General features: G+C 35.2%; 1 pseudogene; it reads left to right on the top strand.

Moving 5' to 3' along the window:
* The first annotated feature begins 11,299 nt into the window (after positions 1-11,299).
* LOC126689847 (uncharacterized) overlaps positions 11,300-25,389 on the top strand; it is a 41,855-nt pseudogene continuing 27,765 nt past the window's right edge.

The raw sequence follows: 25,389 nt of genomic DNA, 5'->3' as shown, positions 1-25,389 counted from the left end.
AAGGCGAGAAGAATATGAAGCCAATGCTGGTCAAAATCTTAGACTTGAGCAAAACATTGAATCACAACAAAGAGGATTTGATTCTTGAACGACCTATGGTCTTCACAAAGGTTCCAAGGCCTAATGAAGGTGTTTGTGAAATCCAATCTCAAAAGAACTTGAAAAAGCCAATCAAGTGTATGAACGATGTTGATTCGAACTTCAAGAACCAGAAACTTAACAAAACCAATTCAAAGAAAGAGGAAATTGAAAATGAGAGGTGAAGGCACTCTAAGAGTAACTTAAGAGGAACTCACAGAGTCTACACTCTCCATCCTAAGATCTAGACCTCCAATCTCGAATGCTAGTAATCATGGATTTTCGAGTTTGATGAGAAAGTAAAAATAGATAATGCCTTCTTGTTTAAGAGAAAGAGAAGGAAAAAAAAAAATTACTAAATTCTGTTTTGTTGTTAATATGGCTAGAGCATGAGTCCATTAAGAGTGTTTCTTTTTTGAACTGTTTTCTTCCTAGTTTTATTGGTTTTTAAAAACCAAAAATTGAAAATAATTTTTGAGATTTGGAAATAATTTTTGTTTTTATTTTTTGAGTTACCAAACAAATTTTCTTACATAAAAAATAGGAAATTGTTTTTAAAAACAAAAAATTGGAAAGAAAAAAAAAATAGTTACCAACGAAATGGGTTTCTATATTCTTAATGTTACATCAATTTATTGTGACAATCAAAGTATTATTTAGCTCCCTTATAACGAGATCTTCTATAAATAGACAAAACATATTAAGATTGATCAAAGTTTCATTTATCATTTATCATTGAGCACTTGTTACAACGATATACTGAGTTATAAGATTATCTAATTTTAATAAGAAATGTTACTGTAGGGACAGAAATTGGATTGATTCCAAAATAGGATTGAGCTCAAACCCAAACGGCCCAAACAATAAATTTGTAGAGCGTGGATGGAAGAACTAGATCTATCCCATAAGAAAAACGATTAGATTTAATGGTTTCAGACTGTAAGACACAATTCAGATTAGAAAATCTATTCTCGGAATGGTCTAAATAGTACGTATCATATGGTTTTGTTGAAAAATCAAGTTGTACCAGAGTCCCCTTCTTTAGTACATCTCTCCATGTTATATATTCCAGCCTTGGTGCAGTCCCTACCACACACGTGTAGGTCAGATTCAGAGAACTCGTTCTTGTCCCATCTAGCATTCCCAGAACTATCAACTAACAGCTGTAAGGCTGTTTGATCACTGTTCAGGCGTCACTTCTACATTAATGCAGCCAGAGAGTTGGTTGGGAGTCATTTAATGCGGAGGTAGCAGCTTTTTGCAGATATTTGTTGCCCTTCTCCTTTCTTATCCTTTGTCCGACGTCTAACCCTTAGTGATGATGTGATTTCGAAGTAAGTCCATGATGATATGACACTCAGATTGACCTCGAACACATGTTGCCGAGAGGGCTTTTGTCCTCGGACACTTGTTTGACCTATCTCATACTGTCTTTAATCCTCTCTTCATTCTGTTCTCCTTATAATCTTATCTAGACCTCCTTGGATGGTCTAACGTCCTCAGATCGGGCCATAGGCCCAGTTAACAATGTCTTAACAGTACTTTCTAATTAATTGGCCCTCACAGTTACATTTACAACATTTTTGCAATAATTTCACAAAAGAATTATATGTGATAAGTTGTTACTACTTTTAATTTGAACCCACTATTGAAATTATTTTTTTACTCACCAATATTAACTAATAACAATTTGTCACTTACAATTTATTGCGAAATATTGTGGTAACATTTCTCAATTTTGATTTCTTATTCTTTATTTTATTTTTCCTTTTTCTCTCTTTTATTTTATTTTATTTTTTTCATCCATACGCTTTTTTTTTTTACTCCTCCACACATTTATTACACACTCTCCTCTTTATCTTCAACTTTTTCATTTTTTTTTTGTTTTTTTTTTTTTTTCTATTTCACTCCATAACACCCAACAACTCTCTCTCTTTCTCTTTCTCCTCTTTCTATCTTCACTTTTGTTCTTGTTTTTCTATTTCTTGTACTTCTGACAATACATAGTAAATCATATGGGTCTCTCTCTCTTTTTTTCCTTTTTCTTTTTTTTTTTTCCTGATTTCATTTGGTTTATGAGAAAAATTGTTTTTGTATTTGGATTGTGTTCTGCGTTTTGTAGCCGTTGAGATAAAGAATAGAGAAAGAGAGTGAGGAAGAAAGAGAAATGGAGGAAAGAGGAAAAAATAATTTTTATTCAACTGGGTGATTATTTTAAGGGATAATAATGTTTAGAGTTGCTACAGTAATTGCTACAGTGCTCTCTTCTTCAAGAGAGCTACTATAGCAACTCTAAAAAGAATTTTAGAGTTGGAAAGGTTGTTGAGGCTGTTTTGTGTGTGTTTACTCTCCAAAAATGACTTTATATATCCCCACATTTTTTTTTCTTTTCATTTCATTTGGGGTTAGGTATAGTAGCTCAATTTAAGGTATAGTTAGGTAAATGAACTGAACCATCTAAAAACTCAGAAAGCATTGGGCCGACCTCAAGGATTGGGCATATACAGATATGCTTAATATTCAAAGCAAGATCCCAACCCGATGGGTCTAACTTATATGACTCACCTATTGTGAGTGAAGTATGTGGGTTATGGCCAAAATATTAGTTTAACATGTTATATATAGAACACAATTTAACTTAGAAAGTTAAAACATGGTCAAATATAATTTTGATCCTCAAACTATGTGTTAGGTTTTGATTTCATTGATGAATTATCAGTTAATTCAATTTAGAACTTCAAATTTTTAATGACTCAATGTTACCCTTATCTTATTTTTTTGTCACTATGTTAACGATAATAGTTGTGGTGACATGTTTTAATGCACAAGTCATCGTAATGTGACATGAAGTGGGTGACCAAGTACGAGGGATTAATTAAGTGGTTCTTAAAGCCTGGTGCCATTATGTAGTTTAGGTTTAAAATTCTTAGATAGCATCTTGAGGCCATCTTCAAATTTTTTTTTTTGGTGGTAATTATCTGATGTGTGTGAAACAAGAAACTATATATCAAGGAAGTCAATCTCGTACCGGAGGCTGTACCGGTTTGATCAGTGGAATGATATATTTTGGTACCGGTCAATACCGGTGTACCGTTTTGGATTTACCGTTATTTTTTATATTTATAAATATATATATATATATATATATGTATGTGTGTGTGTGTGTATTATAATAAATATAAAAGTTTACCATAAAATATTACCTCAATTCAGAATAAATTATTCATGATTTTAGACTTTAGCATCAATTAAAAAAAAAAAAACACAATATAAAAAATAGAAAGCTTAATTTTTCATTGCATACTAAGAAAACAAATAATACTAATAAGTTAATGCAAGTAAGTTATCATTCTGTCCTTACAAAAATTCAAAAATTACAAAACTAAAATAAAAATGAATAAAGCTTTTTTCCTGTAACGGCCAGTACGCCTGGTACCGAACAATATGACCAATACAGCTGGTATTTAAACTGGTATGAAATGTTGGCATTTCAATACTAGTATATGTACAAATACGGTATATACCGGCCGGTACGGCCGGTGCCGGTATGATATCGACTACCCTGCTATATATAGCTAAAGGAATAGTTAGATACTTAAAAAATTCTGAATTCTCACGTTACCCTCCAAAAAGAAAAGTGAAGGGTCAAATCTAATTACATTGGAAGTTTTTTTGGTTTGTTTTAATAGTCTGGCTTGTGTTATATATCCAAGCTGCAAGATTATTTATTTATTTATTTTTATCTTGCCATTAATATTTTTCTGATTTTTTAGAGATAGAAAGAAAAAATATACACACACATGATATGACATGCTGGCTTCATAAAATCAATGTTTAGGGAGCATATATGATTTCTATTTATTTTATTTTTTGAATATTAAATTCATGTGTACGCATATATTTTGATCTTATATATTTATTTTTAAAAGGTATATATTTTGATTTTATGAGATCAATATGTGACCTAATATGTAGAAAATGATTCTCTTGATCAATTGATATGAAAGATGTATCATAAATACGAAGTCCCAAATTCAATATACTACATTATCAATTTATGAGATTTTTAACTTTTAAGGTATCTCATGGGTAAAGAGTAGAAATATAGTCTAATTAAATTAAGGTTGAGATCCATTATATAAAAATCAGGGGCGGCTGCACTTGTAATTCAAGGGGTTCAAATGAACCCCCTGACTTGAAAAGAAATAAATATTTATATATATAAAATATTTTTTTATTAATTTAATTACCCTTAAAAATATTTTTGCACAATTTGGCTTAAATCTTGCGCACCCTAATCACATATAAATACTAAAAATCAAACAACATAGATTAGCTCATCCCAAAACTAATTAACAACACAAATCACTCTCTATTTCTCTCATGAATCTCATCTCATCTTTGTTCTCTATCTGACTTTCTATGTATCTCCGACTCTAAGAGTAAAATATGAGTGTTTCTGAGTTCTGAATTTCTCTCTTTATTATAAATTTATTGTGTTTGTGTGATACTAATTATGTGCATTACATTTTTTATTTTTTGATATAATGTTATTTGTGTGAATTATGAAGTCTATGAATATGTACATGGTATAAATATAATATAACTTTATATAATTTACTAACCAACTGAGGATTTGTTACATGTGTATATTGTTATCATGTTATAATAAATTTTTGTTATAAAACTATTGATCCAAGAAAAGAAAAAAAACAGTAAAGTTAGTGATTGTTAAATGTATTATTTATGTATGAATGAGTGTGGTTATGTGGATCAATAATTAATAAAAAATAATAATAAATAAATAATGACAACTACATAAAGATAAAAATGTTATACAAACTTAACAAAATAAAACAATCACATCTACATTGACAATAGATAATGACAATTGATAATAAATTATAATGTGATGATTTCAAAATATGAAAACTTCTAAAAAAAAAAATTGTTAAATTTCATATATTTTTGTTTTTTTGTCAATAACACAATATATTAAGTTCACTTTTTATTAAAAAAAATTGTTTAATTTAAGTTTCTTAACGACCCCCTCAAGAAATTTTTTGGAGCCGCCACTAATAAAAATTAATAGTTATTTATATATAGAGGAAGAATGAAAAGAAAAGGACAATCATAGAAAATAATTAATAAATAAATCCCTTAAAAAATTGAACATATGCCAAAGGGTTGGGATTCTCTCGAATCTCCACTCCTTTTCCTTTCTCACAACCATCGGGGGTTATAAAGTTGGCTGGTTAGAACTCAGAATATAATTTAATTTAAAGTTTAGAAATGAATACGGTCAAGCCACTATGAAAAGCATTCTGGTTTCTCTGCTCTAAGGGTACGGTTGAGGTTTAACTTTTTCTTCCTTTTTTAAGAAAGTCGACTGGTATGGAAATTTTATTATTTATTCATTCAGAGCATAGCCTTTTACAATGATGATTTTATACTCTAAATTCACCCAAACCTCAATTAATTAACAAATGCTACAACTTGAAGAGAAAACAAAACAAAAGCTAAGAACGTTTATCTGTCGAGGGTAATCACCTACTATTACGGACAACGTGACCGCCCCTAAGGGGAATATCCGGCTCCCTCCGAAGCCAACGAGTAGGGCATTTGTCGGAACCAACCGCTCCCTGTTGATCCTCATCTGTTGGAATGCTGGGTAGTATAAAATATCTGCTGAACTGCCGTTGTCGACCAGCACTCGGTGCATGTTGTATTCTTCCACCTGCAAGCTGACGACTAGCGCATCGTCGTGTGGATGGTGAAGTCGTCGTGCGTCTTCTTCTGAGAACCCGATTATGGGGCGTTCTCTTCGTGCTATCTTCGGTACGACTCCTGTCAACTGAACATTTTGTACCATCCGAAGGTAGGTCTTGCGGGCCTTCTTGGATGACCTGGTGACAGTCGTTCCTCTTACGATCATCCTTATGTCCCCTATCGGGGGCCTCGGTCGCTCGTTATCCCGTCGAGGGTGTTGGTCTTGTGTGGGAGGATCCACCTTCTCCTTGCTAACGAATTTCTGCAATTTTCCTTGTCTGATAAGGACCTCAATCTGTTGCTTGAGGTCATAGCAATTAGCCGTATCATGACCATGGTCGCGGTGGAAACGGCAATACTTATCCCTGGAACGTTTGTTGGGATCACTTTTTAGCTTTCCCGGGGCTGTCAACGGAGTGAAGCTCGTGAATCTTCCTCCCAGGGGCTTAGGGCGCCTCTCGTCCCTTCGGTCTCCTGTTCTTGTCTTCTTTCGGCCTTGGTCCTGCCGAGTGTCTTCTTGCCTTTCTCTTTTCCTAGGCCTCTCTTCTCGAGCTAAGAGCGCGTCTTCAGCGTTCATATACTTTGTGGCACGATAAAGTACTTCTGACATGGTTTTTGGGTCGTTTTTGTATAGGGAGAACAAAAACTTACCCTTCTTCAAGCCATTCGTGAATGCCGCAACAAGTATCTTATCGTCGGTTTCGTCGATCGAGAGCGCCTCCTTGTTGAATCGGGATATGTGGGCTCTTAGAGTTTCATCCTCTCGCTGCTTCATGCTCATCAAGCAAGCCGTAGACTTCTTGTATTGATGGCCTCCAATGAAGTGTGCGGTAAACTGAGCGCTGAGCTCTTTGAAGGTGCTGATGGAGTTTGGTGTCAGTCGGCTGAACCAAATTCTCGCTGAGCCCTTCAGCGTTGTAGGGAAGACCCTACACATGATGGCGTCCGCTACTCCTTGAAGGTGTATTAGGGTCTTGAAGGTCTCCAGGTGGTCCAGTGGGTCCTTAACTTAGTCATAACTGTTTATCTGCGGCATGCAGAACTTACTCGGTAAAGGGTAGGAGTTGACGGTGGCGGTGAACGGCGAGTCAGTTCGGTTGACAAGGTCGTCAAGATCGCTTGATACCCGCCCCTTGAGAGCGTTCATCATAACCTCCATTTGTTCCTTCATGGCCTGCATCTCCGCGATAATAAGTGGCGGAGTGGTTTCTGCGAGGGAGGGGATGCTTATGTTCTGTCGTTCTGGTTTGCTCGGGGCATTGCTGGCCTGGGGTCCCTCATGGTTTCTTCTGTCAGCGCTGGTTCCTTCTTGATCTGCTCCTTGGTTGTCTGGTGCAGCGTTCTTTTGGCGCAATTGCTCTTCTAGGTCGTGGTTTTGTCGGGTGAGGCGTTCCACGGCCGCGGCGAGAGTCTTGACTTGCTTCTCGAGGGCGGTCATGGGTGGTTCTTCTTCTTGAATGTCGTTAGTGGTTGCCATTGAGCGGATGAGCACCATGCGACTTTTGTGCGGGAAGCGGTAATATGACTTTACACTACGCGTTCCCCACAGACGGCGCCAACTGATGATGTCGAAAATACCACCAGTAAGCCACACAGTCCTCACGCACTACAAACGGCACCTGCACAATGAAAAGAAAGGACCTAGCAGAGAGTACCGGTGTGGTACCGGCCAAACACCCTCCGAAAGTCAAGTCAGAATTATTCTCACTGCTCTAGAGTGCTAGAGAGGGTCAATTATGCATACCTTGGTTTGTGAGGGAGCATGGTTTTTATAGTAGTAAGGCTTGCCTCCTTTTCCTTGGAGTAGAAGTCTTTTCCTTATAAGAGTCTCCTTGGGCGTATTTTGCGGGATTCTTTCCATATAGGAGTCCTTAGGTTTCATGAAGCATGGAGAGTAAGTTATTTACTTATACACGCAAAAGTGGTGATCAAGTGTTCAATGACTGACGTCGTCAGTCTATGTTGTTCCGTCAGATTAAGCACCGTCAATTTCAGGATGTCCAGCTTTATGGTACTCTATACGCGGAGTTCCTTCACACCATATCGCCGTTAGCTCTTTAGAAATGCTGAGGGCAAAACATGTCCCGTCACCCTTGTCCTTCATTTATTTTATCCTCATCATTTTACAATGATGATTTTATACTCTAAATTCACCCAAACCTCAATTAATTAACAAATGCTACAACTTGAAGAGAAAACAAAACAAAAGCTAAGAACGTTTATTTATAAATAAACTAACAAAGACGGCTAGTGGGGAAAGATTCACGGCACTAAGTTAATATTCAGGCCACCTATAACAGTTTATTTTAGTAAGCTTCTTAGGGTTTGGCTTTTGTATGGTACATAGAAATTACTTTTGGACTGTCATGTATCAGTTCAGTTGGGTCCACTAGCGTGAGTTCTGCACTAGTCTGCACATGCTTCCCTCTAGTGAAGGTCGGCTCTTTCTACAAATAGGAGGTGGGATAGATAATAGAAATCGAGCTGAAGATTTGTGAAGTAAAACTTTTTATATACAAGAGTAGTAAGAGAGCTCATTTTGTTAGGTTCTAAAAGTTTAGAATAATTGGCAAACCGTGAACACAAACTTGTCTAGATATAAATCCTAGAGCCTATAGGTATTACTAAACAATGCTCAACGTGACTCAAGTCAAGATTCAAGAACATACAAGCTGTAGAAAGAAGATTTCAGAATCTGTCTGGTTCGATCGATCGAAGAACAGACTTTACTGATTGAAATACGGGTCTGTAGAATTTTAAGTTCAGCCCAATAGCAGTTCAAGCCCAAAAAGAATTAGGGTTTTAGATTTACTTATCCTAGTATATAAAGGAAATCCTAAACAGGTTTTTATAAGGCTTTTTAGAGAGAAAAGAGTATGCCTCTTTTGTAAATCTAGGATTTTGTACCCAAAAGCTCTCTAAAGTCTTCTACCAATGTTATTCCTTGAAGAATCTTAAGATCCGTTTTTATAGAAGTTGCTATATACAAGATCAACGTCTAAAGAGATCCAAAACTTTTGAGTGAAGTCTCAAAGTCACAAGCAGGTGAGCTTGTGTTGGTGCAAAGTCCAAAGAGAGGAGTCTGTGGATTCGTAGCTTGCATGTGGTTGTATCAGTGAGTTCTACATGTGGTAGTAATAGGATGTTAGTGGTCTAAGTCTTATTGTAAATTTCAATTCTTTCTAATGGATTTGCTTTTTACCTTGAGGATAGCTAGGTTAAATCTTCCCCAGGTTTTTTTACCGGTTTGGTTTTTCTAGGTGATCATATCATTGTGTTCTTTATTTTCCGCTGCTTTACATGATATGACTTTAATGTTTTAACCTAGATTTGAATAATAAACCTAAGTATTCACTTGGTTAATTAATTAGGTTAAACAATCTAGTTTATAGGGGTCTAAAGCTTAACACATTTTAAACTATATCGCGCCTAGGGATGACAATTTTGTCCTGCCCCGCTTGACCCGTCTCTCCCTGCTTCCCCCTCATGCGGGTTTTCCTCGCCCCACAAAGGTGATGGGGCGGGGATGGAGAGAGATTTTAGCCCCGCACCACAAGGCGGGGCGAGGAGATAGATTTAGATTTTTTAGATCCAACATGCCTTGCCCCGCATTGATAAGGGTTAGATTGTAAATTTTCATACCCTAAAATCCTACCATTTAAACAAACATATCATCAACATATTTTATTCTACCCAACAAGAATTTTTGCCTTTTTTTTTTTCTCTAGCAAGGCTGGAAATAAGGTACCAATTTTAACATTTTTTGTCTTTATTATAAACAAAATTTCTATACTATTGAATTATTTATTTTGTATTATGAGATTTTTATTTTTGTTGTGATATTATCTTGTTAAACACTTTAATAATATTATTCAATTTTTGCCAAAAATTGGTTTGATTTAATGGGATAAATTTATTCTTAATTTCAAGTATATTTATACTAACAAAATAGGTTTTCTTAAAAATTACTGCAATAATTGTGGGCAAATTAACAAGACGTAGAGTTTTACGAGGTAGAATGGGGCTTCAAGAGGCTCTAAGGGGTGGGTGGGTGGGAATGGGGCAAGAAAATTTTTCCCATCATGCGGGGCAAGATAGGAATGGGGTAAGACTAAACCATGTGAGGCAGGAGCGAAAACCCCATCTTTTGAACCTTCTCCACCCCATTGCTTCTCGCTCCAAATCCAAAAGAGTCTAGATCATGAGAAAAAAGACCATCCAAAGAAACTGGGACTTGGGGCGTGACAAAAACAAAGAAAAAGTATTACATGATACCGGAGACGAGTTCAGTAATCTTGGGCAAATATTCTAAGGTCGAAAGTGACTCTTCCACTCTTTGAAGGGTTAGTTTTATATGCCCATGTGCCGACTGAAAAGTCATACGATCGAAGAGGCAGAGCCAAATAAATATTTTTATAGTGTACTTCCAGCAGCTAGATTGGGAGGTAAAAGGCTGCCAAATACAAAAATAATGGGGTTCATCAGAGTTCGGAGGCATGGCTGGAAAGCTGACCCTGTTGTCTCACTAAAAATCTTAACGTTTTGCTTGAAACATGAACATTTCTTTTTGGTTGAAAACCAGAATAGTGGGGACTAACACCCAACTTGCCCTCCACATAATTTTTAGTGGTTATATATTTATTTTCTTAATAAAGGCCCAAGGGCATAAATTAAGGTATTCTATGTGAAAAAATGATGGTACAAAAATGTAGAAAATAAGCTAAAATAATATTACCATGCATAACTTTGATCTTATTATTAAACAAGCCTTCAAAACAATTTTTTGCACACAGCAGGTTATATATTGTAGATTTTTAAAAATAAATTTTTTGATATAAATAAGAAAAGTTGAACTTAAAAACCAAACTACATAAAAAGGATGGGCGTCACTTGACTATAAAAACACTGGCTCAACTGCTTTAATAATCATTACTTTATTTAGAGTAGTAAAACCCTACAATATGAGAATTCTCCTTGGATGTAGTTCTGCTGTGTACTACACTTTTTTTCTTTTTTGCCGAATGCTCCGTACTACACTTGGTATTGTTAAAATGATGAGTATGCACATCAGTGAACGGTTTGCATGGGGCCTTGCAAACTTTTGACAGGGTATCCTAACCTAAGCTATGCAATATACAACGAAAAAAAAAAAGAATAGAAAGAATTAAAATTTTCATTAATTATAACTAAAAAAAAGTCTCCCACTGATATGGAATTGCCAACTAGCTAGGACCCTTACGGCTCTATAAATACACCCACAGATGGAAGAGTTTATGCAACACATGCTTAGTTGAGTCAAGCTCTAAGAAATTTGCTTGCTTACTTAGCTGATTCTAAAACACTAAGCAAGTTACTTGGCTAGCTGTTTTAAACTCAAGGAAACTTCTTTGCTTGCTTGCTTAGCTGATTTAATTAAAATTCTCTCCTTCTCCTCTCGCAAGTTTCAACCAAAATGGCCCAAAGCAAGTTAATCTCTGCTTTTCTTTTCCTAGTTTTCATTCTCTCCCAACAAATTCAGTCCATCGAGGGAAGGCATTTGCGTGAAGGGAAGAAGAGTATCGAATCCAAAACCATCCAAACTCAAACTAAAATCTATGAAACAGAAACTATCAAACACGGCAGGGTGTTGCATGGTGATGACAAATCAAACGAAGAGATTACTAGCGTGTCTCCACCAACTGTCAATGTATCTCAGCCACCTCCTCCTCCAAATCGTGGCGTTGATGACTTCAGACCCACCAGTCCAGGTCACAGCCTTGGTGTTGGGCATTCCATTCAAAACTAGGGCTATGAATTTCCTAGCCTTCCTGCATGTCCATGCATATATATGTGTTCTCATTGCTCGCACAGTAAATGTGTTTATTATCTGTATTTATGTGTATTAATGGCCTTGTATCCTAGTTGTTTATGTTCCATTAGTCGTGAATGCAAGATGTACTACGGGTTAAACTTTTCCCTACTGATTGCTAGTCAAGAAAAAGAAGTAGTAAGACGTTTGTATTTATAATCTACTCTCTATTTATGTAATCAAATTATTATATATTGCTTCGGATTTTTATTCATCTTAGAACGAGTGGGGTTTGTAACTTTATTGATGTGAATTGAATAGGGCCCATTAAAAATGTGGTAAATTAATTCTTTAAAAACTACTAGCTGCTAACTCACATCCAAACCAGTTTACCCTCAGCAACTAAAGGAAACAAATTGACTATAAACTCACCGACCCACATTCATATGAGTCATATGACTTTTTAAGTTGATAAATTTTCCAACTATGTTTGACATGACCCCATATACTAATTACGTACGTGAATTATATTAAGAATGCAATTTTTAACATAATTTTGTGTCACAATTTATCATGTATAACGAATTGTGATTTATAAAAATATATTAGTGAATTCTAAGAAAACATTCTCTTACTAATCAAAACTCACTATATAATAAATTATAGTAAAAAATTATGCTAAAAAGAGTGCCTTTCGCATAATTCTATACGCTGCAGCTGAGAGCACCAACCATGCTAGTTAATCATTTACTCTTTGACAGCTGCCATGATCTATCACAGAATTTGCACATTTACCTAACAGTTTCCACCTTAAAAGTCACGTTTCTTGGAAGACTAAAGATCCTCTTAAAATAATAAATTACTCTTTGACAGCCGCCATGATCTATCACAGAAGGACTTTGTTAACAGCACCCCATCACAGAATTTGCACATTTACCTAACAGTTTCGACCTTAAAAGTCACGTTTCTTGGATGAATAAGATCCTCTCTAATATTTTAACGGTAAAATTTCAAGTAAAATGTAAAGAGTCAATTTCACCTCTAGAATTTTATTTATTAAATTTAAAAGTGTGTGTATAGTACTACATCATTACAATTTTAAATGACTTGATATATATATATATATATATTTATAGATTTATAATGTTTATTTTGAATTATAAACTAAGAATCATTTTTCGTAAAGAATATACAAAATCTTGTCCTAGAAAAAATCCAAAATTCTATTTGTTAAAATTTTAACGTTTTTAATAAGAAAAGTCTTGAGCTTACAATAGACTGGCCGCAGTCCTGCGACATACCTTCATAAAATGATAGTGATCACTCTTCATTCATATACTAATTTTTTTGGTTAGACTTTAGATATTTATGTCATATAAAGACCACTACTTGTTTGCCCTTTCTTATTTGTTAGTCTAATTGAGAGTGCAGTTTTAGCAGTTATATATATATATATATATATACACACATAAACACACAAATTGATTTGAATTAGTGTGCACGTATATTTGTCATTAATTTCTACCTTCTAATTCAAATCATGGAAGCTGTTATTTTAAAAGCAAAATTTGACACGGTCTCCGGCCATTTTATATAAAGTCAACTGCAGCTACATAGTCACTACCAGATAACTCTCTCTCTCTCTCTCATATTATTCTTTACCAAGACACAGTAATAACTACCAAACATGCTTTCCTTCACCCCTTGCAAAACCTTTCTATTGCATGAAGCAAATTTAAGGTTTCATACATGCATCTAACTCTCTCAACCTGGACCCAGTGATAAAGTTTCTCACACTTGCAATGACATAATCTCTTCTATGAGCCAATAGTTCGTAAGCCATCTGACTTCTTACTTCTTACATCGTCAATTCCATGTGTGACTTGAATACTCTGTCTTAATGGAAGAAATGCTAATGGCCGATTTTGTGTCTCCTGCACGACCATATTAACAATATAGCATTTACGCTTAATTTTTCAATGAGGTACTTGATAGATACATCGAGCTGTTATGGAAACAAGACGTATAGCTTTGGCTAGATATGACAGTCGTAGACACAAAAAGTAGTATAGGTGCAACAAACCTTGTCGTAGTGAATGATTATAGAAGATCTCTTGGGTTGCTAAGATTCAAATATACCACCAAGATTCTTTCTTTTTCCGCCATTATCACTATCGCACAACGACCATTGCACGTTCTTTGTTGCATTTTATAAAAATAACTAGTAACCACTAAGGATCCACGAACGCTAATGCTCAATCTCGTGCACTACAGCCTAGCCCAACAGAGAATCAATTTCCCTTTGTTCCTATGAGTCTATTGTAGTATTATAAAACATAAAATGATTATCACTGTATTTTAAATGTTACTGCAGTGCGAAAAAAGCTTCCCTGGTATGAGGAGCCAACCACGCAGCAACTTTCTGCAGCATTTTCTATTTTCAATTCTATTCTAAATGGAGTGGGGTTAAGGCAAAGCATTTTAGGAGTCACCATCATTGCTTTGATTTGACTTATTCGAATAAAAATTAGTAGTAATAACTAATTATTTTGTGACAAAGGGAAGTGGTCGGGCCTCCTTTTAGTTTGGTGGCTGTGGTGCGTTTGACTTGGCTTTTTTTGATTCTTGACCATGATTTCCCAATTAAACAATTGCAACTACACAGTTCGAAAAAGTTACGGATCCATTGACATGAAGTGTTGATGAATCTTTCCTCAACGACCAACTCATTGAAAGGCCTTGCCATGATAATGTATTTCATTATGCTATCAGAAATTCCTTATGTGCATTACCCAAAATCTGAAAGTTTTATCATGTAATTGACAAGTTCATTCTTTACTCATTTTTTTCCCCTCGGGTTGTTAAACGAGGCTGAGTGTGAACATAATCATGTACAATTCTTGTATGAATGCAGAGACCAGGAAGTGGGAGGTTTGTGATCCTATTGAATAGTCATGTTAATGTAAGCTCTAATGGGGAAATATTCTCTGTTGAGGATAGGAGAAACAATATTTCTTCAATTATACAGACTCTAGATAAAGTTTACAATTTGGATTGGTTCGGTAGTGCTTCCGAAAATCAATACTCTGCGGCTGTTGGCTTCAAGTGGATGCTTAATTTATCAGGTAATAAGGTGTTTGAATTTAGGCTAATAGACGATTCTCTTGTAGTAATCAACGATTTCTGCTATTCATTATTTATGTTGTGTGTGAAACCAAAAGCAGCCATCATTCCGCACTTAAGTTTTTACAAATCATAGATAAGTGCAAGTATTCGTAGCCAATGGTCCAAACATCATAACAGCCGCAGGATTTATAACAGTTTCTCGTAGTCGAATACCCAAGGTTATTTTTTGAACCAACTTCCCCTTGAACATAGTGAACTAAGTAGTTGTAGATGGAGTAGATGAACATGTGAATCTATATGTATCATCAGGTTGATTAATTCTCTACAATTCTGGCTATAGTAATATTTTGTGATTGTCGAATTTTTACTAGCAAACTTCTTCTAGTATAATATAATAATGCATAGTTTCATGTTGACTATCGTGGAAGAGCTGAAATTTCTTCTTGTTCAAATTAAAGAAAAAATAGAAAAATATAGAGAGAATTGTAGTAAACACAAGCAATGAGAAAAAGAAAGAGAGAATACAGAAGATTATTTGAATTGGCCTGATTTTATGTTCATGGGTAAAGCCCTTTACAACTACATATTTGATATTAACACACTGTTGTACAATCAACTTTGATAGTGTATATATACAAATTTCATTAAGTGGGGTTAGGTGTACATGAACTTATTACAAATGCTACGACTTGAAGAGAAAACAAAAGCTAAGAACGTTTATTTATAAACTAACAAATTGTCGGCTAGTGAGGAAAGATTCATGTACAGGCCACCCATAACAGTTTATTTTACTAAGCTTCTTAGGGTTTGGCTTTGATATGGTACATAGGAATTACTTTGGACTGTCATGTATCGGTTCAGTTGTGTCTGCACATGGCTTGAAAGCTGACCTTGTTTCACTAAAAATCTTAACGTTTTGCGTGAATCATGAACTTTTTTTTTTGGTTAAATACCAGAATAGTGGGGACTAACACCAACTTGCCGTCCACATAATTTTTATTGGTTTTGTATGTGTTTTCTTAATTAATGAATGCCCAAGAACTAGCATAAATTAAGGTATTCTATGTGAAAAATGAATGTATAAAAATGTAGAAAATAAGTTAAAATAATATTTCCATGCATGACTTTAATTACTGTTAAACAAGCCTTCAAAACAATTTTTCCACACACCAGGTTATATTGTAGATTTTTTGAATTTTTTTTTTTATTGTAAATAAGAGAATTTGACCTTAAAAACCAAAAAACATAAAAAGGATAGGCGTCACTAGACGATAAAAGCGCCGGCTTAGCTGCTTTAATAATCATTACTTTATCTATAAAATAGTGAAACCCTAAAATATTGGTATCAACGAGAATTCTCCTTCGATGTTCTAGATCTTCTCTGCAGTACTACTAATGGTATTGGCGTATTGCCAAATGCCAACAATGACTCTCACGGCTCTATAAATACACCCACAGATGGAAGGGTTTATGCAACACAATCTTAGTTGAGTCAAGCTCTAAGAAAATTTCTTTGCTTGCTTACTGAGCTGATTTAGTTAAAACTCCCTCTCCTACTCCCTCAATCTCTCTCATCCAAAATGGCCCAAAGCAAGTTAATCTCAGCTTTTCTTTTCTTGGTATGCATTCTCTCCCAACAAATTCATTCCATTGAGGGAAGGCATTTGCGTGAAGGGAAGAAGAGTAACAAACCCCAAACCCTCCAAACTCAAACTAAAATCTATGAAACAGAAACTATCAAACACGATGGTGTGTTGCTTGGTGATGACAAATCAAACCTAGAGATAACCAGTGAGTCTCCTCCTGCACCACCAACCGTGAGTGTAACTCAGCCGCCGCCTCCTACAAATCGTGGTGTCGATGACTTCTTTCATCCCACAGCATCTGGTCAGAGCCCTGGTGGTCTTGGGCATTCCATTCAAAACTAGGGAATTAATTTCCTAGCCTTCTTGGATGTCCCAACACACCCCCCCCCCCCCCCCCCCCCCCCCCAACACCCACACACACAGAGATATATATGTTCTCATTGCTCGCGCAGTAAATGTGTTTATTGTATGTATTTATATGTATTAATGGCGGCCTTTTTGCCTAGTAGTTTATGTGCAATTAGTCGTGAATGCAAGACGTACGTAGGGTTAAACTTTTCCCAACTAATTGCTTGTCAAGAAAAAAAGAAATAAGACGTTTGTATTTATAATCTACTCTCTACTTATGGAATCAAATTATTATGGGTTCTACTTTTTATTTATCTTATAAAACCAGTTGGGTTTGTATCTTTGTATTGATGTGAATACAACAGGAGATCACCCAAAAAAAAGGTGGCAACTGAAACTACGAGTGACTAACTCACATCCAAACCGGTTTACCCAAGCTCAGCAACTAAAGGAAACGAATTGACTATAAAATCTATGAAACAAAAACTATCAAACATGGCGATGTGTTGCATTGTGATGACAAATCAACTCAATTACTAACGTGTTTAAATATGGTGGTGTGTTGCATTTTTTTCCCTAACGTTCATCTTATTTTTGTTACTCAAACTTTTTTCTCCATCACTACACCACTTTCAAACACATGTTTAAAAAAAAATTATAGTTATCACTTATCTCTAAAGTTTATCTTTTTTATTTGTTTGAAAAAAAAAATTTTCAAATTATAATAGATTCAAATTATTAGCCTTTACAAAACAAAAAAAAAAAAAAAAAAAAAAACATTTGAGCACACGCAACACACATGTTTAGAGGTTAGTTATCTATATTACTATTTAAGGGTTTCTTCTATTTGGACGCTACGTTTTTGTTTTTTTGTTTTTTTGTTTTTTTTTTGGTTCTAAAATACACCCAATACTTCTAAGTTTAAGTAGAGATAAAACTAAAGGATAGACAAATAAAAATACATGTCTAATTTGCACTAAAACATTACTTATAAAATAGGAACCCTCTTTATTCAAAAATTTGAAATGCTTCAACTATCTAAACTCATGTTTAAAAAAAAAATTCACATTTTTTTTAAACCTTTGATAAGTCTTAACCGTTTCACATAAAAAAAAAAAAGTATTAACAATTTTTTTTTTAAATTGCGGTTTCTTTACTCCTAATTTCACGTTATTTTTTAAATTTTTTTAAAAAAAAAAAAAAAAAACTGCTCCAAAGTTAATTTTTTATGGGTAAAATAATTTGTTTGTATATAAATCTCATCACATCCCTAGGTATTTTGTAATTAAAAAATTCAGCAACCCCCTAATTATGATGAATGGAAATTATTAATCTTAAAAAAAAATAGATTGAAGAGCCTCTAAGCACATGCTTAGAGCCTAGTAGTATTATAAAACATAAATAAATGATTATCACTGTATTTTAAATATCTCTAGTATTACTTCAGTGCAAGAAAAGTTTCCTTGGTTTGAGGAGCAACTTTCTACAAGATTTTTTATTTTTAATTCTATTCTAAATAGGAGGCTCGGAGTGGGTTAAGGCAAAGCATTTTGGGAGTCTTTGATTTGACTTATTCAACTAAAAATTAAGATAATAAGAGACTATTGAGTTTCATCAATTTTCATCACTCATTACTCAAATTTGGTGGGTCCCATGCCTAAGAAATGTGTTTGTTAGGTTTTCATTTTCAGTTCTCATCACTCATAACTCAACAAAATGAGTAATGAGCGAGTCAAAACGAAAACAATATCTTGGTGTTTTTGAGTGATGAAAATAGAGTTATGATAACAATTTTGTAATTCCACTCAATTTGTGGGGCCCATAGTTTGTGAGTTGTCTAATCCTTGCCAGCCCAAATTAGTCTCCCCAACGACTTTCATACCAAACTATCTCTCATACTAGACTATCTCTTTTCTTTGTTCTTAGTTTTCTTTCTTCCATTTCTCTTCCTAAGCCGCTTTTCTCTTTCTTCTTTTCTCTCTTTCTCTCTATCTTCTTCATGTTGGTTTCTCTGATCTCACCTTCCCAAGCCGCTCTTCTCTTTCTTCTTTTCTCTTTTCTTTCTTTCTTTCTTTCTTCTTTACGTTGGTTTCTCCGCGCTCATCTCTTCTTCTCTTTCGTTTTTTTCTCTCTTCTTTCCCTTTCACGCTAGGTTTCTAGGCTTGGTTTCTCTCTTCTTCTTCTTTTTCTTTCTTTCTTTCTTTCTTCTTTTCTCAGCTTTTTTCCCCCTTCTTTTCTTTCTTTCTTAGCTTTTTCTCTTTTTGGGCTTGGAATTTGATGTTTAGAGTTTGTGGGTTTTATGAGGTAATTTTTTGTGGTGTTGAAGGTGTCGGTGGTGTGAATGGATCTGCTATGGTGGATGGGTTATTTTTTGTGATTTGTGTTGTGGTAAATGGAAAACAACGATGGTGGGTTGGGTTTTTGAGGGTTGAGATTGGTGGATTTGTGGATTGTTGGTGGTGGTAGGAGGTGGTATGACTGGATATTTTTTAGTTGGGTGCTAGGTTTGAGGTTTTTTCAATATAAAAATGAATGGTGATATCCAGTTGGTTTAGTTTTAAAAATTTTTGTTTCTTGCCACTTCTATTTTGTTTTGTTGTTTAGGCGATCTGATGACTTTTGAAGAGAGAAAATTAAAGAGAAAGAGGAGAGTGAAAGGCATAAAACTGGAAAAAAAATAAAAATAAAAAAAAAGGAAGAAAAAGGGAAGAGAGAAGGTTGAAGAGGAGGAGAGTGAGAGAGGGAGATAGAAAACTAAGGAATGGGGGAAGAGAGAAAAGTCATGGCGGTAAGGAAAGAGTACCGTTCTAACTTCAGTTAGCACGTGGGCTCCACTAATTTCAATAAAATTTGAGTTTTTTAGTTGAGAACTTCACCCGAGAATAAGAGCCAAACACAACTGGGTTAGATTTAAGAGAAAAATAGTGATAAAGATATGAGATATGGGTTAGAGTTTTAAGTGATGAGAAATAAATATTGAGAACTAAGTTTTGAGTCATCATTAAACCAAACACAACCTAAATCTTACACATACTAACACATACATAGTAAGCATACATAATTTTTAATTGAGATTGTAACTTCAATTTTAATTTAAAACATTTTAAATTGAAATCCTACTTTGAGTCACGATTTTAGTTAAAAAAAATGTGTATATTAACTGCCTTAAAAATTAATAGTAATAATGATTTTTTTTTCCTGAAAAGGGAAAGTGGTCGAGCATCCTTTGAGTTTGGTGGTTGTGGTACGCTTGGTGGCTTGGGAATCAAAATGGAAAAAAGGGCATTAAAGATATGGGTACGCAGAAGAATGGTAAGATAACTAGTGTTAATAAGAGAAAGAGTTATATTAATGAGTGCCCTTAGGGCAATTGTTGATAAACCATATTAGGAATACATGTAAAGTTGTATAAAAATACATGATTATTATAATAACAGTGTACTGACACTATTCACTTTGCATTTAATTTTGTATCTCAAGAATAATGAAGAGAGTGGATGATAGTTGTTGTGTTTGAAGAAAAAGAAATAATTAAAAAAAAGGCGAAAACATCATTTTAGTCCCTATATTTTGGGGTTATAGTCAATTTGGTCCCTACATTTTGGTAATAGTCAATTTGATCCTTGCTATTTTCAACTCGCAGTCAATTTGATCCCTACTGTTAACTCACTAATGGAAAATGCTTACGTGGCTAACAATTTGCATAGTTGGCACATTTGATACTAACATGGCAAATAAAATAATAAAAATAATGTTTAATAAATATTTTAAAATACCACGTTGGCATTTCTTCAATTTTAATACAAATAAAAATAATTTTAATTTTAATTTTGCAATTTTAAAGGTGGAATACAAAATTAGGAATCCCAAATTTTCTTTGATTTTCTTCCATTTTCATGGCTACCAAACACAAAATCACCTACTTGATTTTTCTATCTTAAATCCTTGAATTCATAAATATATTCCATAGCATCTCACCTCTATACAATTGAGAAAAATCCTCATCAGAAATAACCAATAAGAAATTGAAATTTTAGAATACAAAAAAGCTCAACAAATTTTCTCTAGCAAACTTTCTTGGTAACCAAATAGAAACCAAAAAATAAAAAGAACAAGAACAAACCCAGAAGGAGACCTTCTTATTTCGGGTTGGAATCTTTGTGTTGAATCAAATCCAGTGGCTTTGTTAGGGACAAATCCAACTAAATTTGTTTACACAAAACTCAAATAATCTAGTGGCATTGCTAAATGCTTCGCCACAAAGCAAGCTCTCCTGAATACGACAGATGCGGAAGTGGCTAAAGAAGTCGGACGAAGAAAGTTGTTGGGCAACTGTATGCGTGAGGGTACATTATTAGTATTCTGGGAATTGGCAACATTGACAGAAAGGGGAAGAAAAGGAGGTAGGAATACACTTTTTTAAGTGCAGCTATACTAAAGTAAGTAGTCGGCCTAACCTTCAGTTCCCGTAACCAAGTTTTTCTTTCTCACTACTTATGTACTTTTTTTGAAGTGTGGGGCAAAGGGCGCCCTCTATTTCTACTTCTAACTAAATGCGGACAGCCGGCATTGCAAGCAAATAGAGAGCCCCTGCCTGTTTGAGTCGTTGCGAGCCAGAAAGCGTACTGGTAGTTTGAGTCGTGAAAGGGCCGCTTGCTTTATTATATTATTATAATTAATAATAGATATATAAAAACCAAACCAAAAATCTCAAAAAACCAAATCAAAACACCAAATCCACGAATCTAAAATCAACCTCAAAACCCCATTTTCCAAACCCTAACACATAGAAGAAAATCCATTACAAAGGAAAGCAATGAGATCTCCATTTGGTGCTAGGATTTGATGGCTGGTGATGACACAAGGCACGAACGGCGACGGTGGCATAAGGTAGGAACAATCGAATCATCTTGGGTTGGAGCACGCGTGGGGCTTTGGTGGTGTCACGGCGTGGTTTGTGGCTGTTGGGAATAATACACAAAATAATAAAGGAAGAACAAGAATAACAAAAAAGACAAACATAAATAGATAACTCGGAGGCACAAAATTATTATCCTTAGACAATATTTGCCCCCACACTTTTGTTGCGAAAGGGTTATCGCAAATTTGTCCCCAAGATATAACTAAATTGTTGGGTTCTACAGATAACAATTCTGGATAATAACTGCAGAATTTCTTTTGTTTTTCTCTAACTTATACCCATAGGGTTAAGCCTTTATTTATACCCATAGAGTTATATTTCATCAAAAGACATATATGGAGAGTCAAAATGTTTCATAAAACCATTCATAAGGCTTGAAACCTCTTCAAACATTAAAAACAGTTACAAGAAAATTCTGCAGAAAACTCAATTTTACGAGTTTCGATCGATCGAGAGTTCATTTCGATCGATTAAATGCTCTTTTCGATTGATTGAACAGGAATTTAATAGCGATTGAATCATCCAAAGACTCTAGGATTATTTTCTTCATCATTTTGATCGATCAAGCAAAAGCTTCGACCAATCGAAAATCCTTTAGTTCGAATTTCATTTAGAAAATTCCAGAACTTGAATTTTCACTTTATGAAACAACACTCTCCAAACTCAAACATCATTATTACAACCTATCCATGTATATACCTATATATACAATAGTGGCAGCCTGATGCAAACCTAGATAACAAATTCATATCGAATGACAGAGCGTTTCTCATTGATTGGGCATAGTGATGATAAGGGATTTATCTTAGCCACCATGTTTTGTCAGTTCGATAATTTCGCAAAAGGTGCCGATGCACACCTAGTTTTTCTTACCGAAAGATACATTTCTTCAGGAAAACCGCTTACAATGAAAAATATTGTCGTCCATGCTTTCTCATTGATTATCTGGTAACCTAGAAAACTATTCCTATCATAGCCATTACAGAAAATGGCTCTATCTGGCGTGTGGGGGTTTTTTGGTCTCAAAGTTTGTTTGGTGATAACAAAGTGGGTCTATTGGCTGTAGTTTTGGTTGTTTACATTTGTAATTGAGATTGTGAGGGATAAACTACGTTAAAAGGTTATGAATGTTGTGGTGTCTCAAATGAACTGAGTATTTGTGTTGATTTACTAATTTGATATTTGTATTTTTGTTTTTGGTTGCCAAGAAAGTGCACGAAGACACAAAGAAAATCTAAGATTTTAATTTTAATTTTTAAAATTGAAATGATTTTTATTTTATTAAAATTGGGGAAATGCCAACGTGGCATTTTAAAATATTTATTAAACATTATTTTTATCATTTTATTTGCCACGTCAGTATCAAATGTGCCAAATGTGCACACTGTTAGTCACGTAAGCATTTTTCATTAGTGAGTTAATGGTAGGGATCAAATTGACTACAAGTTGAAAATAGTAGAGGCCAAATTGACTACTACCAAAATGTAAGGACCAAATTAACTGTGACCTAAAAATGTAAAGACCAAAATGGTTGTAGGGTCACAATTTTAGGGCCCAAGTCCAAGGTGTATGGAGTCTTGGTCCAATAAGTCCAATACAATGAATTTGTAGAGAATAGGTTGGAAACTTGGACCTTAGCGAATCAGACGATCGACCAATAGGTATAAATGATAAAGAAAGAAAGATAACATAGGTTTACTAGGGAGAGACGTCCTTGGATTTTATCTGAGGAGGTTGATTCTTAATATATTGTTCTAATCCTTTGTTACAAGTCCCGTCCCCCTTTTTGTTCTCCCCTTCCCCTCTATTTTATACTATGTTCTTCTCATTTCCACCGTCCACGTGTAGATTTAAATTGATAGTGCTGATACTTGTCCCATCAGCCCCTCCCCAAGGTTGTTGGGAGTGGTTGTAAAGGCTGAAAAAGCATGGTTTAGTTAGTTGCAGAGCACTTAATGCAATAGTAGCAGTTTTCTCTCAGATATTTCCATGCCTTCCTTTGTCCTTTTCTTTCTTAATACTTATCCTTTTCCATGGAATGGTCCGGAGTGTCACTCTCAATAGCAGGCTGTTCCCTTTGTCCTCGGCCTTGCTTGGCCGAGGAAGAGTTCTTCCTTAGATTGGGCCCTTGGCCCAACATATACATTGGTATGAGCTCCTTAGTTTGTCACCCCCACAATAGCCCCTTCGGATTCTTCTTTTCTTCTCCATGGGAGGAAAAGAGGATCTCGATGTGATAATAGCCCCTTCGCACCCATTTTACACTATCTCTGATTGCAAGATATTTTTTAGTTTATCTAAGTCGCGTTCCTGACGTTTCGGTACATGAGGCGTGCCTTCATTAAGGTCTTTACGAAGTGACATAGATCCAACGGTTGAAAACTTCTTTGGAAATTGAGTGGGATTCATCTCACTCGTAACTCTTTCTTTGAGATTCAGGCGAATTAATTTCCACTAGATTTTGCCTTCTATATAAGACACCTTTGGGGGAGTTGTCCTTCCTTATTTATAGATCCTTGATTTCTGTGGGAATTTCAAGTTCTTAACTCTTCAGGCATTCTCAGGAACCCTACCAAGATGGTGATCGAAGTCTAGGGAATGAGGTGGCCAAGGATAAAGGTGAGGGCAAGGAAACCAAGCCCTCCTCAGAAACCAAGGATGCCGCCAAGATCCAGGATGACGCAGTTAAGACAAGGGAAGCGAAGGCCAAAGATGTTTCTTCCTTTCAACCGAGCAAGAAAAAAGTCCCTCCTCCTTCAGCCAAGACCCAAAGCAGATGTAGATCGCATCAGATTTTTGGTGCGACAAAATCTGGGTCTCACCTGGCGACATATATCATGTGTGCGCAGATGTGAAGATGACCCAAGGTTGATCAAGCAAATCAACAAGGACATGGATGGACAGGTTTCCTATTTCTCAACCTTGATAGCAGAACATCTTGTAGTTAGGAGAAGAGGGGTCCATTAAGCATTCCCGCCTCTTCTTCTTTCTCATCGCCGGTACCATCCATACTGGCTCGATTGCTGTTAGAACAAGATTGTGGATCTACCATTCCTATAAGCTTTCTTTTTTATAGTTAGCTTTTGAAACAGGCTTGCCTAAGCCATTTTATATATGATGTACTTTTCCTTTATTTAATAAAAAGAAAACTGCACTTTTACTATATGAATCTTTCATTTTTTGCAATAATTGTTTCATGAATGGGTGTGTTGGTATTTTTCCCTCAAATAGGACTTAGAATTGATGCTGTTGATTGTAACAAAAAGTTGTCACCTTGATTTTATCAAAACTGACAGTGGTACCCGACCGCTAACTTTAAATAAGTTAACTATGTAGAAATAATCAGGAAAATAACTGTGTGCAACTCTGAGTCAAAACGCATCTTTAATGTATTTGAGTCTTAGTTTAGTATGTCTAGAACATCTGCAAGTGGTATCTTTCAAAGACACATTCAAAACAAGCTCAAAGCCTACTCAATTCAGTGCTGCAACTGCTGTCTCAACTGATTGCTTGATAGCAGCTGATCTACTGAGGTCACTTAAACCTCGACAACAAGCTCAATAGAAGACCGATCAATTGAGCTTCTTAATGGCAACCTTGGAATTCATGCACTAGGGTTCCAGGACGACTTAAATACCATTTCTCAGAGTCATCATCATACACAATACAGATACACATCAATAAGAAATTGCTACAACCTTTGTGCTCCTAGGGTATTGTACTGAGCTACTTCTGGTTCATCGTTGAAGCATGTTGCTGCAAAGAACTTTGCA

The sequence above is a fragment of the Quercus robur genome, chromosome 6 (genome assembly GCF_932294415.1).
Source record: "Quercus robur chromosome 6, dhQueRobu3.1, whole genome shotgun sequence".
Lineage (NCBI taxonomy): Eukaryota > Viridiplantae > Streptophyta > Magnoliopsida > Fagales > Fagaceae > Quercus > Quercus robur.
The sequence above is the reverse complement of the archived record's forward strand: the minus strand, read 5'-3'. Positions and strand labels throughout refer to the sequence as shown.